General features: G+C 34.8%; 1 protein-coding gene across 1 annotated transcript in view; it reads right to left on the bottom strand.

The window, feature by feature from the left end:
* The window catches only part of LOC100931059 (butyrophilin-like protein 9), a 34,139-nt gene extending 21,908 nt beyond the window's left edge, over positions 1-12,231 (bottom strand). The window contains 1 exon segment of the mRNA XM_031965252.1: positions 12,020-12,231. The gene's annotated coding sequence lies outside the window, so the exon portion shown is untranslated.
* Positions 12,232-22,336: the final 10,105 nt, after the last annotated feature.

Below are 22,336 nucleotides of genomic sequence, written 5' to 3' on the forward strand. Positions count from 1 at the left end.
ACCAAAAGGTACATGACTTTGAGCCTCAGTTTCCTAATCTATAAAATATGGGCGTTTGATTGGATAAAGTCCAAGGTTCTTTCCAATATTATATCTTATCATACAATTACAAAGAAAGAAAAAAAATTAATTAATATACTCTGGAATAGAACCTTACCATTATTGGATTTAGATAAAAAAGAATTGTTAATGATTTATATAAGCTAATCCAAACATTATGATAAAAAAATTGGTAGCATCAATAATTTAATTAAAAATATGTTTGTTATTGAATGGAATAATGTTAATATATAAATATCAAATAATGCTTTTGCCAACCCTTAATTTATCTCTCTTTTCCCCTGGTATTGAATACATCCAACTGCCATCTACAGACAACTAAGTGAAGAACACTGGGAACATAACAGTGAACCTCAGTCATTGCCCCCATTCTCCCCCTCCCCCCGCCCCCCCAACTATTGTCCAGGGAAGCAACCCTTGTGGACATGCATCCTTGGCTACTACTTCTGTATCTTTTCAGCAGCCACAACTATTGAACTCTTTGAAAATAAGGTACTTACCATCAGAGTCCTTGGCATCTTCAATGGTTTTGTTGGTGGAAAAATATTAAAGAATGTTAAAAAATTTTAAAGTACTAAAAAAAAGTATTAAAGAAGATGAATTATTATCTGCCTTGCCCACTGCATGCTAAGAGCCTTTCTGGTAATCTTTTCAACTGAAACCTTCCATATGTATTGTATCTCCCTATTATAATAAGATTTCCTTGAGAGTCAGGGCTATCATACTTTACTCTTTGAATCCCTAATATTAAAAACAGTTCTATGCACACACAAAAAAAGCACTTAAAATGATTTGGGTTTTTTTTTTTTAGTCAGTTAGGCATAAGTAAGCCATTTCCAATAGTCAAATATCAGAATTAAGTTTTCTGTTTAGCTCTGTTCCATTCTTGGATAAGAAGCATAATGTCCATGTAAAGAGATAAAGCACAGGTAATGAATGAATTACTTAGATAATCCAGAAGCTGAACACTACTCATGGATAATTGTGTAACTCTGGGTTCCTTCCATTTGTATACTACCCTGTAAATTTGATACCAGATTACTTAAACAGAGAAAGTCTATCATTGTGATCTACAGAATTCCTAGTTGGGAGATTACTGAAGAAGGTCAAGACTTCAGGGAGTAGAAATTCATGGAAAAAAGGCAGCAATTTGCCCGAATTTTCCCTGTTATGCCACAGTCTCCTTGAATTGTCCTCCTCAGTTATTCTGTCCCAACCCCCAGGCTACAACACCACCCTTCCCTCTTAATCATCAGGATGTTTGATAAGGATAAAGATCTTCTATCTTAGCCATCATCAGAATGTCTGGTACCTCTCCCCATTATGTCATTGTTCTTGTTACTCTATTCGATACTGGATACTTGGAGACAAGAGTCTGATCCAGTCAATTAATTCATGTATGTGCTTCAACCTAACAATACCACTATTAGGCATAATATAAACAGAGATCTTGGAAAAAAAAAAAGGAAAAGGACCTCTATGTACAAAAATATTTATAGCAGCTCTCTCCTCAGGGCTAAGGATTGAACATTGATGGGATGCCTATCAACTGGGGAATGGTTGAATAAATTGTGGTATAAGTTTATGAAGGAATATTATTGTCCATGAACTCAAAGTGAAATGTACTGTGTTCATAGTAATAGAAAAGTTGTGGGATGATCAGCTCTAAATGACTTTGCTATTCTCAGCAATACAAATGAACCAAGACCACTCTGAAGAACTTGGGGAAAAAATGGCTATTCATATACAGAGAAAGAACTGGTTGTGTCTGAATACAGACTGAAGCATATTTTTTAAACTTTTTTTCTTGAGTGTTTTTTTTTTTGGGGGGTGGGGAGGGGATTTCTAAGTTTTCTTTTGCAACATGACTTTTACGGAAAAGTTCTGCACTTCACGTGGGCCTTCTCAATGGGGAGAGGGATAAAAGGAGAGAATCTAGATCTCAAAGTTTTCAAACCACATGTAAAATTTTGTTTTACATGTAACTGGAGAAAATAAAAGTATTTAAAATTAAAAATTAAGATTAAAAAAAAGAAATGCTGGGAAAATGCAGCAATCAAAAAATATTCTAACCACAGAAAGTTACTATGGTGACAAGGAAGATTAAAACACACTCAAAAGAAAAAACAAAATCAAAGATCCTACATCCAAAGCCTCCAGGAAAAATATAAATTGAAAGAACTTATGGCAGAATCCAAAAACGATTTTGAAAATCAAGTAAGAGAGGGAGAGGAAAAACTGGAAAGAGAAATAAGAATGATGCAAGAAGATCATTAAAAAATGAGTCAATAGGGGGCAGCTAATTAGTGTAGTGGATGGAGCACCAGCCTTGAAGTCAGGAGGACTTGAGTTCAAATCTGACCTCAGACATTTAACACTTCTTAACTATGTGATCCTAGGCAAGTCATTTAACTCCAATTGGCTCAGCCAAAAATAAAAAAGTCAACAACTTGGTAGAGGAGACATAAAAGAATACTGAAGAAAATAACTTTAAAACAAAGAAAACCTTAAAAAAAGAGAATTGGCCAAATGAAAAAAGAGACAAAAAAACTCTTTAAAAAGTAGAATTATCCAAATGGAGAAAGTGGTACAAAAGCTCACTGAAGAAATGTGATAGACTAGAGGGCAGATTGGGGGGAAAGAATAATTAGGGAAAAAACACTTTTGAGGAGAGGCAGGATAGATAAAAAGTTTAAATAAGATAAAAGGGCAGGGAAGTGGAAATAGGAAGGAAGGAAATACAATTGGCAAAAGTAACTGTGAAAAAAATTTGAAGCAAGTTTCTCTGACAGTTCTCATTTCTCAAACATATAGAGGCCTGAGTGAAATTTATAAAAGTAAAAGCCATTCCTCAAAGCTACCCAAGCCATATTTTAAAAATGCTATAACTCACTATTGATTGAAGAAATGCAAATTAAAATAATTTTAAAGTACTACCTCATATCCATTAGATGGCTAATAATAAAGAAAAGAAAAATTACAAATGTTAGGGGAGATTGCAGGAAATGAGACATTAATGCATTGTTGGTAAAGTTGTAAACTGATTCAGTCATTCCATAGAACAACTTGGAACTATGCCCAAAGGGCTACAAAACCATGAATACTCCCTTTTTTGTGAAGCAATTGGAATTAAGTAACTTGCCCAGGGTCACACAGCTAGGACTTGTTAAGCTTCTGATGGTCTCCTGACTCCAAGGCTGGTGCTCATTTGACCATCTGGCTGCCTCCATGCATACATACCCTTCTGACCCAACAGTACCACTACTAGGTCTGCATCCCAAAAGATGTTTTAAAAAAGAAAAAGGGCCTATATGTATAAAAATATTTTTAGCAGGTCTTTTCTGGTGGCAAAGACTTAGAAATTGAAGGAATGACCATCAATTGGGGAATGGCTGAACAAATTGTGGCACGTGATTATGATGGAATATTATTGTTCTATAAGAAATGATGAGCAAGATATTCTCAGAAACATCTGGAAAGGCTTCCATGAGCTGATGCAAAGTGAAAAATAATGTGTACAAAGTAAAAGAAATATTATAAGATGATTAGCTATGAATTATTTAACTTCTCAGTAATACATTGATCCAAAAAGTCCCTGAAGGACTTATGATGAAAAATGCTATCCATGAGACATGTTTTTCTTGAGGGTTTTTTCCTTTGTTTTTTTTCACCTGATTAATATGGAAATGTTTTACATGACTACACATGGATGACCTTTACTTATTTGATTGCCTTCTCAATGAGGTGGTGGGAAAGGGAAAGGGAGAGAACTTGAAACTCACACTTTTAAAAATAAATGTTAATTGTTTTTACATGTAATTGGGCAAAATAAACTACTAATTTTTAAAATACAAATTAAAATAAACACAAGATAATTTTAAAAAAAAACTTCAGGGAATGACTAAAAGGATCATAGAATTTAAATTTGAATGGAACTTTTAGCAATAAAGAGTAAATTTTTCTCCTTTACTTGATGTCATAAACTTTGTTCATCTTGGTATCTGACTTGGAAAAGGATCTAGAAAGAAGTCCAAAGACAAAAATATCAACTCATACATCAGTATTTTGTGATTTATAGAGTGCTTTTGATGGGGATGGAACCCTGAAACTGTCTCAAGCTTTCCTCTGGAAAAAGCATACCTTTTGCTTTTGTCATTTTTTTTTTTTTTAAGGCAATTGGGGTTAAGTTACTTGCCCAGGGTCACACAGCTAGAAAGTCTTAAGTGTCTGAGGCCAGATTTGAACTCAGATTTTCCTGACTTCAGGGCTGGCGCTCTATCCCCTGAGCCACCTAGCTGCCCCTAAAAGCATATCTTTCCCAGACAACACCCCCCCCAAGTTAAGTGGTCTCATTCAGTTGGAGATCACAGTCTGAGAGTACTATTGAGTGGCTCTAAACTCCAAGATAAGTACTCTCTTTTCAACTGGAAATCTAGGCCTGGGGCATTGACAACATTGAGTGAAATCTCATTTAATTTTGAACGAAAGCCCAAGCCTCAGGAGGTTAATAAAAGACAACTCTGAACCCCAAATCTTTGCAGAAGTCCTAAACAGAATTGTCCTTGCCAAGGAAGCTGCCTTGGCAAAACTGCCTGCCAGGCTTTTTGCCCACTGTGGAGATATTCTCTTCTTAGTGTTAACCTTTGTTCCCTTCTTGACAGGACCTTGCCATTAAGAAGTCTGTCTTCCTAGCAAAACTGACTTCTCATTGCCAAACTCCTAATGGAGTTTTGCCCACTAAGAAAGCTTCCTTCTTAGTGAATGATAAAATTCCTTTTTCTTGCCACATAGATTTTGGATTTGTGAATTCCTTCGCATTGGACCTGCTCTGATCAGAGGGGATTCCCACCCCAATTCTTGCATCTTTTCACTACCACTAACCTCATCATTTTCATTACAACAATCTCCGTGAAATAAGAAGTGCAAATATTATTGCCTCCAATTAACAGAGGAAGACACTGAGGGTCAGAGAGGTACTTTAACAAGTAACTTGCTAAAAAAAATCATAAATCTATGTTTTTTTCATAAATGACATATCATAAATCATAAAATACAATGTGGGAATAAGAATGTTCTAAATCCCTATTTTACCACAATTTCTTTACTTGCTTTCTCTTTTCTGTGCCTTTGTGTCAAAATAGTGAAATGTAGTCACATCAGGGAAGGAGAAATAAGTTGTTTAGAGAATCCTGCAAGTGTTACATAAAAACTTTGAGTTTGAGGATATAACCTAGGTTCTGTCAAGAGAGAATATCATGGTATTAGGAGACCTGAATTTCTAAATCTGGATTTTGTTAAACCAGTTCATATAACTGCATAGCTCACTTCATTTCTCTCTTACTTCCTTCTCTACAGCCCCAAAGCTATAGAAAATTGTAAAGTCTTAGAGTTGGAAATGTTAAGATCATAAATTATTTGGTTCAACCTCCTTCATTATACAGATGAGGTAGAAATGAAGTAAATGGCTCAAGATTACACGTTAATATCCATATAATGTGAACTCCGAAACCAGTTTATTCTCTTCCCTTGTCAGGGAATACTAAAAGGACCCCATCCTGCTATTTATACACAGAAGGGTCAGCTTTTACAGACTATCTTAGTACCATAGCTAAGGCAGTCATAATGTGAACTCTTTCCAACTATAATTGCATTCTAAAAAACAACTAGTGCTTCCAGACTGCCTTGTTAGCATCTTTAAAACAACCACGATAGGAACCCAGGCTTTTTCAGATAGTTTTTGTTATGCCACAGTTCTCTTTTAATGTCCTGACCCAATTTCTCCAATTGTCCTATTTAGTTACTCTGCCTCAGATAACCTTTTGCCTTTAATGTTGATGAGATAAAGGTTTTATATCTTTAGGTTATAATCATTCCTTCTTAATGTTTGACAGGATAAAGGTCTATGCATTTTAGACATCATTACAATATCAGTAACCTCTCCAGTACCTCCCTCCATTGTGTCATCCTAGGTGCCTTCCCCCATTAGGTTATCCCCATCCAGATACCTCCCCCATTATGTCATTGTTCTTGTTATCCTATAAAAATCTTGCTGTCCCAATACTCAGGGCTGGATTCTTTGAGATGATAGTCTCATTCAGCCCTGGGACCAACCATGGATCCATTTGGTCCCTGTATATCTCTCCATTTAATAAACTATTTAATTGGTCTCTAATCTCTGTCTTGCTCAGTTTTTCCAGCATTACATCTTGTTAGCATCTTTTATATAGTCCCAACATTTCAATACACATACTTGTCACTCCCAAGATGCTTCTTTTATTTACCCCCTTGTCCCTCTGAGTTATAAAAATCATTTCCCCCAAAAAACATGTTGCAAAATCATTTTTGGATTTTGTCCATGACCTTTTCTTGTGAATTCTGGCAAAAACATTAATGTGATTTTGTCATTTTAGCCTCACCTTTGGAACTAGGAAATGCTCCTCTGACCCTCATCATCTATAAGAAAAAAAAATTGTAGTAGGAAACACAGGAACAGATTGAGACAAAAATTTGAACTCTCTCTCATATATATAAAAATGTTTCTCTCCCATCTTTCTCTGTCTCTGTCTCTCTGTCTCTCCCTCTATATGTCTCTTTCTTTTTGTCTTTCCTTCTGTCTCCCTCTCTCTCTCTCTTTCTCTCTCTCTCTCTTTCACACACACACACACACACACACACACACACACACTTTAACACAGTTTTAAGCTTTAGTTGCTTACCAGTCACCTTTTATATAGCTTAAAGCTATGATGTGAATCTTAAAATCAACTTATTCTTCTCCTTTTCCAGGAAATGCTTAAAAAGCTTATCCTGGGAACTTAAGTTTCCCAGACTACTTTAAAACCATAGTTAAGGCAAACAGGATATATGCTCAGGCTGCCTTGATTAGCATCTTTAAGATACCTATGTTTAAAATAAAGGCTTTCCCAACTGTCTATGTTAGTATGTTCAAGGCAATCTCCACATCTCAATATACATCTTTGTTCCCACCTTTACTTTCCCTCCTCCCCTAAGAAATCCCCAAGGTTATTTCCCCTATAAAAAATGTGCTCATGATTTAAGATTGTTGCTAAATCCTTTTCAGGACCCACTATGAGATATTCTCTTTCTTTCTCCCTCATAGTATCTTCCCTTTAATGTCATTTTTCTCATTACTTTAGCTAATTCTGGTTAATCTGCAAAATTTTCTTTGGATTTACTCTTCCAGTCAATAGCATACTCAGGCCTGTATTCCTTTAATAGATTTTTCCAAAACTCCTTTTTGTGGTAACTTTCTTGTACTCCCAAATCCATTTTATCTTTACCAATCCTGGTGCCTATTTTATATCTTCATTTCATCTATAACTTCTACTAAATGAATGCCCTTCTTGGCAAAGAGAATAGTCATTGTGAATTTATCATATATTTATTTTGAACTAGGAATTGCTACCCTGACCTTATCAGCTATACTAAGAGAGAGAAAATCTTTGTAGAGTTTTTAAAGTTTTCACAATGCTTTAGAGAAATGTTATCTTATTTGGAGTCTCAAAACACCCTTTGAAGTCATTGTTCTTTATCCTTTATTCAAAGAGGACCAATAACCTCAATGAATGATATCTTGACTTGTTTATGAATTGGAATTAAGCTGCACAGAGTCAACAGTTTCACTCTGTCCTCCAAAGTTATCAATATCCAGTGGCAAGACAAAAGTCAAGATGACGGGTGATGGCCCAATATGGTCTTTCTAAATTAAGGTCTTTCCCAGGCCTCAGTCTGTCTGAGGCAAAGCTCATTCAATGATTAAAGGTTAGATAAGAATTGAGAAAAAAGATAGCCTAATTTACCATCACAAAAACATAGATCTAGGAAGAGAAGACCATCAAAGTTCCTGACTAGAAAAGAAAACAATCGCTATTTACACTCATTCTAAGCCACCAAAACCTAAAGAATGAGCCACTGAGGCCTGGGTAAGAGCCTATTATTGACCATTTGATGAAAAACAGAATGATTTGACATTAAAAATGAAGGAATTAATCAACTTTGTTGATAGATGATGTAGAGTATGCATCTTTGTAAAAATAATCACAGGATTAAGATAGATTTAAGATTTAAATGGTTGTTCTTTTAGTTTCAGTGAATCAGTTCTCCTTTTCTTGTGCTCCCTGAAGTAAGATCTTCTTTCTACTAGCTATAAAACTACATTAATTAATCCACAGATCCTTTAAAAAGTAATACTTCTAATTGCAAATGCTCCAGCTGTAGGATAAGATTTCTAATATAATCAATCTTACTTTGACAGATAGGTTGACAGTTGCGGTCCCTAAACTGTCCACAGTCCAAAAGATGATGACAACACCAAGATGTGTTAGAAAAGTCCCAACAAAGTTAACTAGTCGTATAACCTATCTTGTCCAATCGAATTATGTTTAAAACAAGTTTCCTAGCATTGTTGTAATTTATAATTCCTCTTTTTTGTTATAAAAATAAACTCTATAGATCACTCCTTTGGCTCTGACTTCTGAAGAGTTAGTAGATTAGATTTGTTGGCAACTGCTAGCCTTGCAAATAAATCATTATACTTGGAAGCTTTGAGCCTCATATTTTCCTATATCAGATGTTAAATCAACAAAGGTATAGTCAAGTTTGAAATACAATAGGCTGGTCCAGAGAATCATTGGATTCTTTTAAAACCATTATTTTTCTAAGCCTGTTTTTTCAGAGCTATGTTTCAAGAAATCATATATGAAAACTGCACAGGACAAAAAGTAAATTGTCCAGCTTTTAGAAAAAAAAATCTAACTTCCATAAAGAGTCATAAAGAGGCTGAGGCTGAGGGTGATGTTGAATACTTTAAGACATCAGCCCTGGAACTAAAATGGATCCTTTGGTCCCAGAAAATCTCTTCTTCTCAGAAATCCAAATAAAATATTAAAAACTCTCTAATCTCTATCTTACCTCATTTTCTCCGGCATTACAATAATTCTGATATTAAAAATAGTGCTACAGGTATTAGTATTGCCATTTAACAGATAAAGGTGGTTAAATGACTTGTCCATAGTCCTATTGCAAATAAATATGAGAGGTAAGATTTGGATCCAAGTCTTACAGACTCTGAGTCTAGCAGTTTTCTACTATCCCACCCTTTATTCCCCATTAGGCTGGATAAAAATAAGTCTCCTTAGAGGAAAATAAATTGGAAAGAATGATTTTGGAGAGGACCCCTCCAAATAGAGTTTCTCCATCATTGATTTTTGTTGTCTTCCCTTGTCAGAAAGGTGAATGTGCTCAAAGTGTTCCAGTGACACACCCCTTTAACCAATCCAGAGTTTGACACTTCCCTATAAAATCTACTTATAAACTATGACTTCACTGCTGCCCTCCTTTGGGTCAGTTTGCCACAGCATTTTGCCTCAGTTGTCTTTCTTTTTACTCCCTCCCCCATGCCATGTGGTATCTCCTAACCCCACCATGCCTTGTGGGTCTCCTGATCCCACTTCTCCTTATATTTAACTAACTCTTTTAGGGTGCTAAGTCCCTTTCAAGATTTAGCTTGTAAGCTAAGGGCATACTCAAACTACTAGGAAACTCGCCCTTTCCATCACTAATAATTAAAATCCCTTTCTATGCTCTACCAACTCAATTTCATAGTTACCTGCTGTCTATTTTTCCCCTCGTTTTGTCTATAACCTATTCCCCTAAATAAATCTACCTTTTGCCAAAGAGAATGGCCATTATGAATTCTTCACATGACCAGACCCCAACTTTTGGTAGCATCATCGGTGTCTACAACAGCCACATCAGTATGACTTTGTCAAGTCAGTCTCTGAGTCTCAATCTTCTCATTTGTAAGATGGGATAATTTTATACTTTTCTCAGAGGTTGTTGTGACCAAAATCCTTTGTAACCTTAAAACAGTGCTTCTCCCTGAATCATGTCCATGACTATAAGCACACCTCAAAAAGATCTTTCTAATCCATCATATTCACCACTAGCAGCATCTTCTTTCTGTTTATAAAGAAGCTAACAAATTAAATTTCCATTTTATAGTTAAGAAAACTAAGGCAAACAGAGGTTAACTGACTTGCTTATAGTTATGCAGCTAGCTAACAGAGATGGAAAGAAGCTGTGAGAGTCAGAATACAAATATTTTTGCCTTTACAATATTGCTTCCATTAAACTGTGAGTTCCTAGAGAGCAGGGGCTGTCTTTTGCCTTTCTTTGTATCCTCAGAGCTTGGGGGAAGTGAGGGAAGGAATATATTATGTCCCAACCAATGTGCTAAGTAATTTTACAGATGTTATTTTACTTGATCCTCACAACAACCCTATGAGGTAAATGTTATTATCCCTATTCTTTTTATTTTTTTTTATTTTTATTTATTTTTATTTTTTTATTTTTTATTATTATAACTTTTTATTGACAGAACCCATGCCTGGGTAATTTTTTTTTACATTATCCCTTGCACTCACTTCTGTTCTGACTTTTCCCCTCCTTCCCTTCACCCCCTCCCCCAGATGGCAAGCAGTCCTATACATGCTGAATATGTCACCGTATTATCCCTATTCTTTCTTCTTTTTATTGTTCAGTTGTGTCCTACTCTTTGTGGTTCCATTTGGGGTTTTCTTGGCAAAGATACTGGAGTGGTTTGCCATTTCCTTCTTCATGAGAAATTGAAGCAAACAGGGTTAAATAATTTACCCAGTGTTATACAGCTTGGAAGTGTCTCTGGAGAGATTTGAACACAGGATGGTGAGTCTTCTTGACTTCAGAACTGGCACTCTATCCATTTTGCTCCCTAGCTGTCCCATTCCTGTTCTATAATTGAGGAAATTCAGGCAGACGGAAGTTAAATAACTTGCCCAAGGTCATATAACTAATAAGTTTTTGATACTGCATTTAAATCCAAATCTTTCTAACTCCAAGTCCAGCAGTGTGTCACCAGCTGCTTCTAGCACAATTGCTAGTACATAGTTGAAGTTTAATAAATGTTTATTGATTAATTGACTGATCCAAAGTAGTTAATTAGAACATTTCCCTCTCTCTGACAAACACTAGACATAAGGTGATTTTCTGGGATTGTTGCCTTAGAGAAAAATAGGACTTGCTTTACCCCCTTCTCTAATTGGTATTCCCTTTCATTCCCATACCCAAATAATTTGTTGTCAGAATCTCTAGAGGAATTGTGAGGCTCAAATGAGATAATATATACAAAGTATTTTGCAAACCTGAAATCACCTTGTAAATGCCACTTGTTATTTTTATAATTATTATTATTTATGTAGTTTATAAAATAAACACAGGAGTGTAAATGTTTAACAATTGGTTCTGGGTAGAAGGAGGTTGGGAATAGAATCACCTACTTTCAAATTTAATCTGTATTAACATTTTCTAAAGACTAGACAATCCAAGGCTTGATTTGTAGTTTTTGCCAATTTCTGAGGGATAAATGCTCACAGTAAAAATTTAACAATCTGCTCTTATGAGCTTTGACTATTCCTATGTATATCCATTTTTAGCAGCTACTAAAGTTACCTAGAATAGAAACTCCTACTGAACTGAGAAATAACAATTAATATATAACAACGTATATTTAACTTTGTTTTGCAAAATTCATTCTGTACACTCTCACACTTGCTCTCAAAACTCTGCCTGTGAGCATGAGGTAGGTGCTGCTGCTAGCCTTATTTTACCTGCAGGGAAACAGAGGCTGAGACAGATTATATACAACCTAACGAGTGGTTGTCTAGCCTCCTAATGAAGATTCCTAGTAATAAGAAACCCCCCTTCTCCCTAAAAAGTAGCACATTGCACTTGGAGATAACTCATATTGTTAGGAAGTCTGTTCTTATATTGAGCATAAATCTTTTTCTCAGGAACTTTACCTGATGCTGTTAATTCTTCCCACTAAGGCAAATTGGCAGAAATCTAATTTTATCACTCTTCTGTCATCATATCTAAAAGAATTTGAAAACAAATATCTTACCTGGCAGCCAGAGAAATATCCAAAATGGCAGTGCAACTTCTTGCGCTTGCTTAACAAAGAAGCTGATTTTGAAGAATTCTCTCTGTCTGAAGTAAACTCATCTGAATTGAACAGTCAGTGCAAGGGATCAGAAGACCCTAACTTATCTTAATCCTAAAAAATAAATTGCTTTCCCTATGTCCAATAAAAACTCAGATGGAAAGGAACAAAAAAAGGAAATGCTCTCATCACATCCTATCCCCATGAAAAAATAATAATACTGGAATTACCATATAAATGATTCCTTTGGGGACCTTAGGGGAAAAGATATCTAGAAGCTTCCTGGAGTTATAGGAAACCAGGAAGATGAACATGGTAAAAGTCCAAGGCCTTTAGAAGGTCTATCTTGCCCAGGCTTAGTCTTTCCTTTAAAATGAGAAAGAACATGAAAATAGGCAGTTTGACATGAATTTCTACTCTCATAACTTATCCAAAACTGATGCTAGTAGGAAAAAAGACAGAATTGGAGAAAGAGGCAGAGTTGATCATGTTCTTGGTGCAGATTGGAATAAATAAATAAATAAAGGTAAAGAGTGTTTGGGAAAGAACTTTAGGAGGTAAGGTCAATAGTAATAATCACAATTCACATTTACCTGGTACAAAGCATTTTAACATACATAATCCCCATAATAACCCTGAATACAAATATTATTATCCAAATTTTACCAATGAGAAAATTGAGATTCTAAGAGGTTAAATTGCTTCTTCCAAATTGTATAGGTAACAATTTTCACAACCACAATAGAAAATATAGATTGTTTTTACCAATAACAAGATTCTGGATTTGATAACCCAACAAAACATACTACACTTTCTCCTCAGAATCCTAAGGGTACCTCTAAAGGATAAGGAAGGGTATCTTTGTTGAATGCTATCTGCTGAAGCTCCCATTCTGATTCTCTCTTATATCAATTATCAGTGATTAGTGCCTCAGTATCACTTAACTTATTAACATCATTTAACTTTTACAAATGGATACAAAATATGGATACTAAGCAAGAACAGAAGTATGAACATTTCTTCCCAGTATCTGGAAATACATTTTTTGAGTAGAGGAGGCTCAAATGTGTTTTTTTTTTTTAATGGGTTTTTTTTTTTGGTAAATTTTAAAAATTAATTTTCAACTTAAATACAAAATGAGAAGAGGAAAAAAGAACATTGCCATGTACACAGCAGGACACTGATCTTATTGAGTCCCTTGTAATTGGTCTTTAATGTTTACCTTATATTTCTCCTGGATCTTATGTGTCAAATTTTCCTTTTAGTTCTGTTGCTTTTATCACAAATGCCTGAAAGTCTTTCAGTTTGTTAAATGTCTTTTTTTTTATTATTCAAGATTATATTTAACTTTACTGGCTAAGTTATCTTTGGTTTTAATCCCAAAACTTTTGCTCTATGAAATATAGTATTCTAAGACCTATAGCCTTTTGATGTAGAAGCTGCTAGTCTTGTGTAATCCTTACTGTAGCTCCATGGTATTTCAATTTTTTTTCTTATTGCTTGCAATATTTTCTTCTTTCCTTAGGAGCTTTGAAACTTGATTATCGTATTCTTGTAAGATTACCTTCTGGGATCCCTTTCAGGTGTTGATCAGTGGAATTTTTCTATTTCTGCTTTGCCTTCTTGTTCTAGAACTTTAGGACAAGGGGAACTCAAACTTAGGGCAATTTCTATAAAGATTTTGTCCCCTTAAGTTTACTTCCAAATCAGAAACCAGTGGATGCCTCCAATCTATGCTGGGTCAAACAGGTTACTTGAGACTTGATTTCCAGCAAATCCCATTTGCTTCATCTTCCAGAAAAATCTCAGCATGGACTCCAGCTCCTAGAATTCAGATACTCACTATTTTGAGCTTTCAAAGATCACAAGATTATTACCCTCCATCATACTCCACCTAAAAGGGACAAAATGTAAAGAACTATATTCATGAGCTAGAAGATATGGGAGAAGGCTCAAGCCTAGATAAGATCTGAGGCCTCTTTCCTTATCTAGAGGCTTATAGTATCTTCACTTTCCTTGATTACTTCCAACTAGGAAAGGGCAAGAGGCTTATATTAGTGCCTTTTGAATGTATCCCACTTCTGGTTCAGCAGCCCATCAAAAGTCCATCTCTTTACTACATGAAGACCAAAACCAGTTATGGAATGTCCATTCATGCTCCAAATTGAGAGAACAGAGTCTTTGTATATTATCACACCTTTCCAGAAACAAGCTCCCTAGACTTTTCATGAGTTGGCATAAGGCAGAGTACAATGCATGTGCCCAAAGGTTGGGGATCCTTTGAGTGGATCTCTGTCACATATCCATGCTGAAATAGATAAAAAGCTTGACTCCAAATGGAGTAAGAAATACTGCAAAGTCTAGGTTAATGGGCAAAGTTTTGAGGGGTTCAAGTCATTGTTCTGATTTATAACACATTTACCCTTAGTATAGATTATTTCTTCAAACTCTTGTATATATTACATACAGGCCCATAGTATATCAATCATCTCTCTTTTTCCCTACTTAATTTTTTTCCATTTACATGATAATATAATTTTCAACATTTTTATAAGATTTTGAGTTCCAAATTTTTTTCCTTTCCCTCTTTCCATCCCCTCCCCAAGACAGCAATCAATTTGATATAGATTGTACAATCATATTAAACATATTTCCACATTAATCATGTTCGGAAAGAAAAATCAGAAAAAAGGGAGAAAACCAGAGAAAGAGAAAAAATTTTTAAAGTTAATATAGCATGCTTTGATCTGAATTCAAGTCTCCATAGTTATTTCTCTGGGTATAGATAATATTTTCCATCCCAAGTCTATTGGAATTGTCTTGAATGACTGTATTGTTGAGAAAAGTTTTGTGCATATCCTTTGATCCAGCAGTGTTTCTATTGGGCTATATCCCAAAGAGATCTTAAAGGAGGGAAAGGGACCCACATGTGCAAAAATGTTTGTGGCAGCCCTTTTCATAGTGGCAAGAAAACTGGAAACTGAGTGGATATCTGTCAGTTGGAGAATGGCTCAATAAGTTATGGTATATGAATATTATAGAATATTATTGTTCTATAGAAAGCAATCAGCAGGATGGTTTTAGAAAAGCCTGGAGAAATTTATATAAACTGATGCTAAGTGAAGTGAGCAGAAGATCATTGTACATGGCAACAACATATTATATGATGATCAATTTTGATGAACGTGACTCCAACAATGAAATAATTGAGGCCAGTTTCAATGATCTCGTGATTAAGAGAGCCATCCACACCCAGGGAGAGGACTGTGGGAACTAAGCGTGGATCATAACATAACATTCTCACTCTTTCATTTGTTCATTTGCATTTTGTTTTCTGACTCATTTTCTTTCCTTTTTGATCTAATCTTTCTTGTTCAGAAGATAACTGTATAAATATGTTTACATATATTGGATTTAACATATATTTTAACATGTATAACATTTATTAGATTGCTTGCCATCTAGGGGAGAGGGTGGGGGTAAGGAGGGGAAAATTTGGAACACAAGGCTATGCAAGGATCAATGTTGAAAATTATTCATGCATATGTTTTGAAAATGAAAAGCTTTAAGAATAAAAAATCTAATTCAAAAAAATAAAAATACCATCATATCATCTGCAAAGAGTGATAGTTTTGTTTCCTCATTGCCTACTTTAATTCCTTCAATTTCTTTTTCCTCTTCTATTGCCAACACTAAGATTTCTAATACAACAATGAATAATAGTGATTATTTAGAGGCATTCTTGTTTCACCCCTGATCTTATTGGAAATGTTTGTAGTTTTTCCTTATTATATATGTTTGCTAGTGGGTTTAGAAAGATGTACCTTATCATTTTAAGGAAAACTCCATTTATTCCTATGCTCTCTAGTGTTTTTTTAAGGAATGAATATTGTTTGTCAAATATTTTTTCTGCATCTATTGAGATAATCACATGATTTCTGTTATTTGGGTTATTGATATAGTCAATTATAATGATTATTTTACTGATATTGAATCAGCCCTGAATACCTGGTATAAATCCCACATAATCCTTTTTGCATTATCCTGGTGGTAAATTGTGCTAATCTCTTTAATAATATATATTTTTTAAGATTTGCATCAATATTCATTAGGGAAATTGATCTATAATTTTCTTTCTCTATTTTGATTCTTCCTGTGTAATGTCTGGGTTAGCTTTCTGGAGGATCTCTGGACTGCCCTTGGTCTTAGGTGGAGAAGTGAAAGAGGCAGGAAAGTCAGCATGAAGAGGGTCAAGAATGGAGTCTGGAGTCTGAGATGGAGTTCAAGCACACACACTCTTCTCTCCAATCCTCTCAGCCCTTAAATATCTTAGTACTATTACATCACTACAGCATACTGAGCATGTGTCAACTGTAGAACCATTACATCACCATATCATACTAAGTATATTCGAACTAGAGGACCATTATCTCATCAATCACACTGAGTAAACACCCTGCTGTAAGTATCCTTGCTTCTAGTAGAACACAGGTAGTCAGGCTCTCCTTGATTTCTCAGGAAAAGGTGTGAACACTAAGGGAAATGGGGAGTGAAACCAGATATTGTCATATATTGTTTCCTCTGGGCTAAAGGATTTTATACCTTACCCAGAGTTCCCCCCACTATCTGTGGCCCTCTACATCTCCTGCTTTCTTTTGTTTTACTTGAAACAGGTATACATAAATCTATCAGCATAGAAGGTATTACACAAGCACATAATAATATAATACAGGCTAGTAGTGATATAACAAATAATATGAATCAACATGAGGAATTATACATGTCCATAATTCCTAGAAGGAAGGTATATAAATAATATTCACAATACACCTCCTTTAGCAGCCAAGAGATAGTCCAAAACCAATCTATTGTCCATCACTTCATGTGTCAGGGAATCCAATGATTCCTGCAGATTTTGAAGTCCTGAAGCAGTCTCATTAACAATTTTTGATGTTCATGAGTCAATTGCCATACACATTGGGTTAACAGCCATGCTTTTTCAGTGGCACATGTTGTCAGAGATAGAACCATCTGATGGTTCTTGGGTCTTTCCCTTTGTTTCAATGGTCTTCTCCATCTGTCTCCGATGGATAAGACAAATACAGCTTGCTGGCACCCATCTGATTCCTTCTCCATTTATACAGATACAAACAAACCCTCTTCCCCAAGCAGTTAGCCTATCTGGTCCCTTCCATACACCACTTTCTGGATCTCTCCACATCACTTGGCAATTACCTAAAGATAGTGGAGCTGCTTGCACTGGACACTGCCCTTCCAGGGAGTTATAAAATCTGTCTGCTGGAGCCAGTGCATCTTTATCAAAAATAAAAAATTAAGAGTATAAAGAGCTAAATATAGAAGTTCTTTAGGGTTACCTATGACTCCCCCTTTCTTTTGTTTTTGAAGGGTTGTCTTGATGTCTTTGTTTCTCCTCTCTACTATTGCCTGTCCTTGAGGATTAAAAGGTAGGCCAGTGGGGTGTAAAATCTGATACAGGGCACAAAAGTGTGTAAAATGTTTAGAAGTATATGTAGGTCTATTATTTGTTTGTATTGCTTATGGCACACCCATGATTGCAAAAGATTGTATAAGGAATTCAATGACCACTTGGGCTGTCTCTTTTGCTGCTGGTATTGCAAAAGTAAATCCTAAAAAGGTGTCTACTACAACATGGATAAAAGACAGATGATCAAAAGATTTATAATGGGTCACATCCATTTGCCATAGAGCCCTGGAGGGAATGTAGGAGTGTGGAAAGGAAGGCAAGCTGTACAGGCTTTTACTATGCTCCTAGCTTTCTCTTTTGTTATCATCTCAAATTGCAAATGTAAAGCTCAAGCAGCCTGATTGTATACAGTAACAGCAAAATTTTGTTATGATCAATCATGAAACACTTGGTTCTTCTCAGTGGTTCAGTGTTCCAAGGCAATTCCAATAAACTTTGGATAGAAAATTTCATCTGCATCCAGAGATTGAATGTAAATCAATACATGCTACATTCACTTCTATTTTCTGTTTTTTTTTTCTCTCTCATGGTTTTTCCCTTTTATTCTTATTTTTCCCTTCCAGCATGATTCATAAAGAAATCCATATTTTAAAAGTTAATATACATGTATAATCAGAAAAAATAAAACAATAAAAATTTTTGAAATAAAATAAAATGGGATTATTTAAGTATTTTATTTCCTCTTCTGTTAATCTGGACAATTTATATTTTTGTAAATATCCATCCATTTCAATTAGATTATCAGATTTATTGGTATACAGCTGTGCAAAATATATTCTAATTTTTCTTTTAATTTCCTCTTCATTGGTGGTAAGTTCATTTTTTTCATTTTTGATATTGGTAATGTGTTCCTTCCTTTTTCTCATCAAATTAACCAGAGGTTTATCTATTTTGTGGATTTTTTTTTAATAAAACCAACTCTTAATTTTATTTATTGGTTCAATAGTTTTCTTATTTTCAATTTTATTAATCTTTCCTTTGATTTTCAGAATTTCTAATTTGGTATTTTTAATTTGTTCTTTTCCTAGTTTTTTTAGTTGTATGCCCAATTCATTATTCTCATCTTTATTTAATTCATGTTAGCATCTAGAGAGATAAAATTTCCTCTTAAGAACTGCATTGGTTGCATCCCACAAGTTTTGTTTTGTTGTTTCATTATTGTCATTCTCTTAGATAAAATTATTGATTGTTTCTATGATTATTTAGTTTCCAATTAATTTTTGGTCTATTTTTCATGTCCTTTTATTATAGGTACTCTTTATTATTTCATGATCTGAAAAAAATGCATGTAATATTTCTGCTTTTCTGCATTAGATTTAAATTTAGGGTTTTATGTCCTAATATATTATCCATCATGAACAATTTTTAAAAAACTATCAAGATGCTGATAATTTTCCTTTTCCATCCCTACCCGAAATTCCCCTTTAAAAATGTGTTTTAGATCCAGGAATTCCAGGGTTGCTTGATTTACAGATACAGATTTCTGTAAAAAATCACTATACATCAAGATGTTGGATCACAATCTACGAAGCATGAGGGAAAGAAAGCAACAAGTATATATTGAGCACTTACAGGGTCTCAGGTACTGCTCTAATCACTGGAAGTACAAAAATAGCAAAAAGGAAGACAACTGCCCTCAAAGGAAATCACATTGTACCAGGATAAGATTACACACAAAATGAAACTATAGAAAGAAAAGAGGAGAAGATCCACACACAACAGAGCACTCATCATTTAAATTAAAGATTCCAAAAGCCTTTAAAAAATTAAACAAAAAAAACAACCCTTTGGTCAAAACATTTTATTTGAGAATTGGCTTATTTCATTTCCTAGTGGGTGAGATATACATGCTGGCTTTTCGAGGGACAAAAGATATTTTTTGAGATTCTCTCAAATTTTCCCAAGTTGGATACACAGTACTAATCTTACCCACATTTTGGGAAATCTATGCTCAAAGCTCATGATTTAGAACAATCTAATTCTTTTTGTATCATAGGGAATTAGGTTTTTTTTTTTTTTCCTTTAGAGGCAATAATCCTCTCTCCCATTATTGAGGATCCACTGATCTTTATATCCATTATTCAATAACCCATTGACCAATTTTAATCAAATCTTTTACTTCTTTCAGAAAGGATCTCTTGAGCAAGAGATCACACAATTTTTCTGGTGGGGGGAGAATAAATCCTTATGATCTTCTAATCACATGTTCCTGTAATATAGAGGATCTATTAATTTTTAAGATCAGTTAGTCCTTAAGCCTTTATATTTCTAAGCAGAACAGATTCCATACATTAATACTAAACAAATACTGAAATTCCTTTGGGATTCACTGTACAAAGAGTCACAACATTGTGAAATTCCTAGTGTCTGAAAGTAACTAAGCTCCTTACAAACTATTGCATTAGTCCCAGAAATTCTGCTGTACAGATCTGATACCCAACACTCAGAAAACAGTAAGGAGAACATTCCTATTAAGGCACCAGAAGCAATCTAATATGGCTAAAATTGATCTAGTTACAGACCTTGTAGATGACTTAAAGTTTTTAAAGGGCTTATATCTGCAAAATTTAAGGCTTACCCCACACAATATACAAGGTGTCTATAGCCACTCACATGAACAAATACACAAATACTGTATTTTGTGTCTGACAGACAGCCTTTATCTTAAGTGATACATTACATGAACTTGTGAATGCAAATATAAGGCAGCTCTGCTTCAAAAAATTTCCTATAAGACAGTGGTTTCTCTATTTAGTAATTTGCAAATCCCTTAGGGATTCATCATGATGGTCCAAGTAGTTCATCCTAAAAATTATTGCCTTAAGCAGTGAATAATCGCCCAATTATGTTATATTACACTTTAGATTTGTCTGCAGTGATTGTTGTGCCCAATGTTCATGTTGTTCATGAAATCATATCAAACTTTGACCAACTCTAAGTGAAATGTGCTCTCAAAAATTCTTAGCCTTTTACAGAATTTGTTTCCATATTGCTGATGGGGTACAGGAAGTCAGGAAAGTAGAGAGTCAACTGGAAAGAATTCACAGGCTTGGGCCATCTTTAAGTCAAGGGACAAAAGCTTTATTATGACAGCATAAAGCAGAAATCACAATTTACAATCAGAAAGGGAGGGAGGGTGTTTTTTTATACAAAAGTACTCAAAGCAAAATATGTTAACTCTGCTAGTTGCTAGCTTCAGAAAGTCAATTAAGGAATGTTTATATAAAAATAACTTTGGGGTCAACAGCTACTCCTGATTGTACATCTTAACTATATACTTCAGCTCAAGATAATAGTATTCCTTCCTGAGGGTCATTTAGACACTGGGTTGCTATCAGGGATGTGGTCTTTTGCTGGAATCGATTCACCCTATCATTGCTACAAGGATTTGGCATTTTAATGCCAATCAATTCTCATAGAAACATACTTCATAATTTATTTTCTATAGATTGAACCAGAGTAACTTTCCCATTACTTTATGATTATATCTCATTAGCTATATAAATACATGCTCAAGATGTGATAAATGTTTCTATTCTTTCTGAGCAAATTTCAGGTTGTTTAAAAACCAAGATCACTGGGTATGATCACCACATGCCATCTTGAAACCATTGTGAAACATCATCACAAACATTCTGTAGAAACAAAACTTATGTTGACTCTCATTGTATTATAAAAACTGTTTTATGATTTAAATGTCCTGGCTTATACCCACAGCTTCATTTGAAAAAGGAATCCTAAATTTAAGAAGATGGAAAATAATAGGAAAAGAGATGGGGCTCATCTGGGATTTTTAACTCCTTTTTGGGGGTTCCCTTACCTGAAAGCAGGCACCAAACCAGAACTTCTGGTGGCTTTCATCTTTGGCTCTGGCTTTGGGACTTTCCCTTGAAAGAGAGAAGAACCCAAAGAGACCACAGGGTAAAAAGGACAACCTCCCCCACCTTTTTCTTTTTCTGAAATTGATAATGAAGCATCAAAATATAAAGGGAAGAAAATTGGGAGGATGGACTATTTTCTGGTGGAGGAGAGAAGAGATCCTCATGATCTTCTACTCACGTGTTCCTGTAATATAGAGGATCTATTAATTTTTAAGGTCAGTTACTCCTTAACCCTTTATATTTCTAAACAGAACAGATTCCATACAATAATACCAAACAAATACTGAAATTCCTTTGGGACTCACTGTACAAAGAGTCACAGCATTGTGAAATTCCTAGTGTCTTAAGTATATCAGGCTTGAATCTGTATGTAAAAGCTGAAAATAGATTTCTGTGTGTCTATATGCATATATCTGCTTTGCATTCTGTGTTCTGTGTTGAAAGTTTGCAAGTCTATAAGAGATAAGAATTCAGCCTCTGTGTTGCTGGCTTGGAAAAATATCAGGCTAAATTATTGAAACTGGAATTCATTCAGAGTAATTCTCTCAGACTTTACTAGTCTTGGTAAAGTAATTTGGGAACTAATTGTGGGCTCCCCAAGATTAGGATAGTGCAAGGAAAGAGAATCTTTTTCTCTTTCTCTCCCTCTACTTATGGCTGACTTACAGCAGCTTTGCAAAAGAGGGGGAGGGAAGAGGAAAAATATATTTAATATAGTGAAATAATGAGAAATTTTAAAGAGAAAAGGAAATATAGTGAAGATGGTAAAAGCAAGTAGAAGAAAGTAGGAGAAGCATTAGATCAGAATGAAAAAGAAATATAGAAAGGTAAGTGAGAAAGTTTAAGTATGTAGGAAGAAAAAATATAGATTGAAAGGGATTAGAAAATTTG

This window comes from Sarcophilus harrisii, chromosome 4 (genome assembly GCF_902635505.1).
Source record: "Sarcophilus harrisii chromosome 4, mSarHar1.11, whole genome shotgun sequence".
In the NCBI taxonomy this organism is placed as follows: Eukaryota; Metazoa; Chordata; class Mammalia; order Dasyuromorphia; family Dasyuridae; genus Sarcophilus; species Sarcophilus harrisii.